Source organism: Eucalyptus grandis, chromosome 9 (genome assembly GCF_016545825.1).
Source record: "Eucalyptus grandis isolate ANBG69807.140 chromosome 9, ASM1654582v1, whole genome shotgun sequence".
Classification (NCBI taxonomy): domain Eukaryota; kingdom Viridiplantae; phylum Streptophyta; class Magnoliopsida; order Myrtales; family Myrtaceae; genus Eucalyptus; species Eucalyptus grandis.
In genome coordinates, this window is record NC_052620.1 from 13,349,482 (window position 1) to 13,355,371 (window position 5,890).

At 40.1% G+C, this 5,890-nt stretch overlaps 1 long non-coding RNA gene across 1 annotated transcript; it reads right to left on the reverse strand.

The window, feature by feature from the left end:
* Nucleotides 1-2,591: 2,591 nt before the first annotated feature.
* LOC108955282 lies at nucleotides 2,592-3,078 on the reverse strand. Its single transcript, XR_001981327.2, has 3 exons — nucleotides 3,067-3,078; nucleotides 2,827-2,981; nucleotides 2,592-2,740 (listed from the first exon to the last, which is right to left on the reverse strand). It is a non-coding gene; the product is annotated as an uncharacterized LOC108955282 (long non-coding RNA).
* Nucleotides 3,079-5,890: the final 2,812 nt, after the last annotated feature.

Here is a 5,890-nt window from a genome sequence, read left to right on the forward strand (position 1 = left end):
TGCCAAACGTTGAAAATCGGAGCTAGCAGGAACAGTAGCCAATGGTGACAATGTGAGACTATTTGGTAATGCAAATCCACCATTTGGTGGAATATTGAATCCACCAAATATTGGTGTTGCAATTCCACCGAATATGAGACAACACCATAGATTTTAAAAATAGAGATCAGCTTGATGCAAAAGTTCAAAAAATGTTTTTCATTGGATATCATTCTGATTATTTTGACTATTGGTTCTAGGATGAACAAAATAGAAAAAAATGATAAGAACAACTAATGTTACATTCAATGAAAACATGTTATACAATGACAAATTTAAGGTAGAATCTAGTGTAAAAACAAACGGTGGAGACTAGAGTGATTGAATTGGTGGGGTTTTAAAGAGTTTTCTAGTTAGAAATCCTGAAACTGTATAGACTCTAATCAAAACCTAAAATAAGAATCACATATACCCAAACCCACTTTAAGAAGATTTAGTAGAACATCTAAATCTATGTAGAGGTATTTTCTGTCATTGCATTGTTTGCTCTTGACTGATGTTGGCAAACCAGAAAATTTTAAAAATTAGTGCTGGTTAAAAATTTTGATAAGTAGGATAGCAATGCAGGATGAGTTGGATTCATTTGATAAGAACATAAGTTGGGTGTTAATTTAATTGCTAGATGGGAAGAAAGGAGTGTAAAACAAGTAGGTGTACAGAGTCAGAGAAAAACCTAATGGCAAAAAGAGGCTTAAAGTAAGGTTAGTGGGAAAAGGTTTTTCAGCAAAGAAATTAATTGATTACACAGAGATTTTCTCTTCATTTGTGGAAATAACTACTATAAGGATAATATTGAGTAGTGTTGCTGCTGAGAATTTACATTTATAAAAGTCAAATGTAAAACTGCATTCCTCCATGGTAACTTAAGTGAGGATATCTATGTGGTACAGTTAGCAGGTAATCAAGTTTTTAAAAAAGAAAATTATGTCTGCAAGTTGATAAAAAGTTTGCATGGCTTGAAGCAAGTCCCTAGACAATGGTACAAAAAATTTAACATGTTTATGTGTGGTAATAGGTTCATTAAAAGTGAAATGAATTGTTGTTACTTCAAGAAATTTTATAATTGCTATATTATTTTGTTGTTGTATATGGATGATATGTTCATTGTAGGATCTAGCAAGGGGGAGATTAACCTATTGAAGTAGCAATTATCAAAAGAGTTTGAGATGAAAGACTTGGGAGCGGCAAATTAGATTCTTGGCATGATGATTATGCGAGATAGATTCAAAGGAAAATTAAAGTTATTTCAAGAAAAGTATATTAAAAAGGTAAAGGAAAGATTTGGAGTTCAAGAATGCAAAGCCAACAAATACTCTTAAGAAGTCACTTTAAGCTCTCGAAGAAGTGGTCGCCAAATATGAATGAAGAGCAAGAGTATATGCCCAAGGTGCTTTATGCCTTCGCTGTTGGTATTTTGATGTATGATATAGTGTATACCAGACCATGCATAGCTCACATGATGGAAGTTGTGAGCAGATACGTGGTTAATATAGGGTTAAAGCATTAGAAAGTTGTAAAGGGGCTATTAAGATATTTGAGAGGCACTTCAAGTATGTCAATATGTTTTACAAAAAACGACATTACTTTACAAGACTTTTTAAATGCAAATCTTGATAGGGTTTTGGACAAAATGGAAGAACACCTTGGGTTATATTTTTACCTTAAGTGGCACTACAATCAGTTTGATGTGTGATGCCCCTAGGCACGCCACCCTACTAATATGATAATTTAACCAACCTTTTTTGTCTAATTTATATGCGGAAGCTTCATTAACGGTTAGTATTTACAACATGAATTAAATAGGACAGGCACTATCGGAACATAACAATTGGTTTCCATTTCATTAGCTTTATTTAATTACATGGGTGAACATAGCCAAAAAGGATAGTTAGTCCTAATTTTGGAATAATCCAAAAAGTAGCCTACTTTCCCACTAGTGACACTAGGGGTGAGCAGTTCCCGGTTCCAGTTTGGTTCCGTCTGGAACCTGGAACTTACCCTTGGTACAAGTTTCTCATTTTTTGGAATCTGGAACTTACCCGTTAGAACCAAGAACTTAGAACCTACCCTATCACAGGTTCCAAGGTCGGTTCCAAGTTCCAACGGGTTCTTTTTTATTTTTATTTTATGATTCTATAACGAAGAAGGATACCTCCACAGGACAAGTTTATACACACATTTAACAATGTTCTATACTTTAAATTGAATATCCTTTTACACATTTACACATGAAAAACTATTTCTTGAATATGTTGTGTCGTGTTAGTTCCATACACGTGCTTAATAGACGTGATGCATCTGCGTAGGACAAAATTCTGGTTTACATAATTGACGTATCCAGGAAAGAAAAAACACAAAAGCACAACTAGCTACCAGCGGGATGGTCAAAAGTTTTCATAAGCAACAAAATATGTTCTGAATATGTTCTTCAAGCATGACAGGCTTGAGGTAAAAAGATCATTTGAGAACAAGCAATATACAACAAAATGATTGTGCTAATGGTAGCGTAAGTAGCAACAATTGAATGCAGATGAAGAATCACGTAAATATATCAGCATGATATAGAATTTTTGAACTTGGCAAACAACTTGTGTAGATAAAGCTCACCAAAGTCAAGAGCCCTTGCACGCACACATGCTTTTGTGACTTCTCAACAAAGGTTGCAGTTAAAATTCTCATGAATTCGAAGATTTGACAATCTCTGCGATGAAAGAAAAGACAGTTGAATTTATCAACTACTCAAAAATTAAAACTATACTTCTCAAATGGGGCAAGAAGTCAACTGACAAATCTGCGTAGGTTCTGCAAGATATCAAAGAGAAGCTTCATATCCTCTCTGTTCTTGCATTTTTCAATCATCGACGACGCCCATGCGTTTGGAGCCATTGTTCTTTTCGTGTTAACAGACTCAAGAATTTTGTCATACAACTCCTTCACGGTCTCTGCATAGTATGACAAGAACTAAATATCAGAGAAAGAACTACACAATATGTCAAGACACAAATAAGATGGGAAAAAGGAAAAAACCTGTGGGTTCCTACACAATATGTCAAGACACTAAATACTGTAAACTCGAAATTATCAAATAAGAGGCTGCAGGCAATCTATTACCATGAACCGGCCCTGTATTCCAACGACAATCACATCAAAACCTTTCACTGCCAAGAGAAACGCAGCTTCGTTTTGTATCAACAAACTAATTCAACCTGGAACCGACATTTAAGAACATGAAGCAACTCGACTCGAAGAAACAATTCAACGTGATTAATCCTATTACAGAATCACGTCTCCAACATCAAATCCACAGAAGCAAACACGATGGACACAATAAAAATACGACATCTCAATTAAACAAGCACAATCCTGGCAGCATAATCATCTCTCCGCTTCAACTTGACTAAACCAGGTGCACATCCCTCGAATGAGTTACTCAGAATTCTTCATCAATCATCCCCCCAACCCACCATATCCAAACATCAAACTCAACCTAAAAAAGCCCCCGCTAACAAAGAACCATCGCTTCGGCATCTATACATTCCACGTCAAGATCCCTCGGTTTCATAGGTAGCATGCTTCTCGTCCGCTAACAAAGAACCATCGCTTTGCAAGCAGCATCGAGGGCAGCTGAGGCTTCGGTGGAGGCTTGGCAAGGGGCGTCGGGGGTGATTGGGTGAGCATCGTTGAGGGCAACTAGGTGAGTTGCTTCGGGGACGACTGGGTGAGCGCGAGCCGACTGGCGTCCAGCGGCGAGACGACCGGTGGTGGCTGAGCAGCGAGGCAAGCATAGGGCGACTGGCGTCCAACGGCGTCGAGGGTTAGCGGGGTTGAGGGTTAGTTGCGTCCGGTGGCGGCATCCAGCAGTAGCGTATGACGGCGACGTCGAGGGCAAGCAACGTCCGACGGCGTTGAGGAGGGCGAGCAGCATTGGTGATGGATGAGGCAAAGAACGGGAGAGATTTCTGTGAAAGTGTGAAGTGAAGTAGGGTAATTGATTTGGGGCTTAAAGCCCTAAATTATTCCGATTCCGGTTCCGATGGGAATCGGAACTGGAACCAAAACTGCCGATTCCCCAAAAAAGGGAACTGGGAATCGGACCGTTCGGTGTGGTTCTCCAATTCCCGGTTCTACCTAGGAACAACGCTCACCCCTAAGTGACACACGTACACATCACTCCTTCCACACAGCCATCCTTGGGACCAATACCAAAAAGTGACTGTCGTGGAATACAACACCACAAAAACCAACACGCCTACAAGTGTATTGCCCCACATCACTCCCAATCATCACCGTCCTACTGTGACATTCTAGATTTTCAATTATGCTTTCAATTGAATAATCGGGCATTTTATCGATACACCTATAGTGCTGTTCTCAGAGCCGATTACTCGTAAGAAAACTAGACTATTTAGAGAAGGTATTAAGGATTTTAAGGCATATAGACTTGAGGATTTGACTAGGAATTGGCTGCTAGACCGTGTTCATCTGCCGAGATCATTACGGCACAGACGTAAATTGATTAGAGATCAAAGATAGGTCGGTTCGACTGAGATGCGTGGTTAAATGTGGGCGATTCCACTAAATTGTAAAATTCTCATCGATCAACACTAGTTTGATTTTTCTATCGTTTTGGTACCTTGTGTCTGTATTTGAAATCTTGAGATTTTCATGACAACCGAGAGTCGCCAATATGTCGAAGGGGTTTATTATGGCTCAGAGAAAATCGATTACGGGTCATTTGCACTGAAAAGTTTTAAAAGTTACCTAATAGCTTAGATCAAGCTAAAAACACGTCAGATTGAAATTAACCGCGAATTTGAATATGATTTCAGAAATTGAAAGTTCTGTCATATGACAAGTCATTTTAGGAACGTTGACTCAGCCTCTAAAGATTTTTCTGCAAATCGAGATTTTTTGGGAAAAAGTCATCCTAGGCCTTTTGATTGGGAAAGCTAGAGGGCCACTTTTGATTTTTTTTTTTTGGGATTCAAGTTGGACTAAATGATGAGAAAAAATGTGGATTGGGATGATGGCACCTAGGTTGGATTTATGGAAATCAAATTGAACTCAATTGGATTGAATTGAAAGTGGATTGAATGGAATTGAAGACATTGAGGGCCAAATGTTACCAAATTCGTATGCCATGGGGGCACATGACATTTTGGGCTCTTTGGCAAGCTTCTTGAGGAAGCCAAGGTGTGGATAAGGGGCAAAGGACAAGGCATCAGCTAGTGGGGGCAAGTTAAGGGAGATTTGGGCAAGTGTTGAGCCCTTAGAAGCCACCAAGACGACCCCCCTTCAGTAGACCCTTCTTCTTTCTTTTTCCCTTGCTTTCTCCATTGTTGAGTGACTTTTGAAGCTTCAAAGAACTAGACAAAACCCTAGCTCATTCCCCTTGGCCGTCGCACGTACGCTGGAACCACCACTAGACTGTTTTCTTCCTATGTTTTCACTTTGGACAGTTTTTGCTCCAGCCGATCTTTTGCCAAAGATCCGAGTGAAAAGTCGACTTCCCATGCGAATCTGCCCCCGAGCCACCCATCACCGTGACTAGCACACCAGTTTGTACGGACAGTGGTCGTCGATCGCCGAACGGAGCCGCCGGCCGTCTGGTAAGCCGGCAAGAAGGAATCGGTCGTTGGTCCGTCAGTCCCTTGCCCGCTTGCACTGTTTTGCGATTTTCTTCATTTTTCTCCCATTCCGACCATTCTTTTGGCCATTCCATCCACCTACAAGACCCTCTTGACCCCTAGGAGCCATTGGTTTCCGACCACCCACTTGCTAGAGCTCTGATCAACCTGTTTCTTTGCCGTTCAGCCTTGGTTCCCCTATGTCCAGTAAGAGTAGAAGCAGA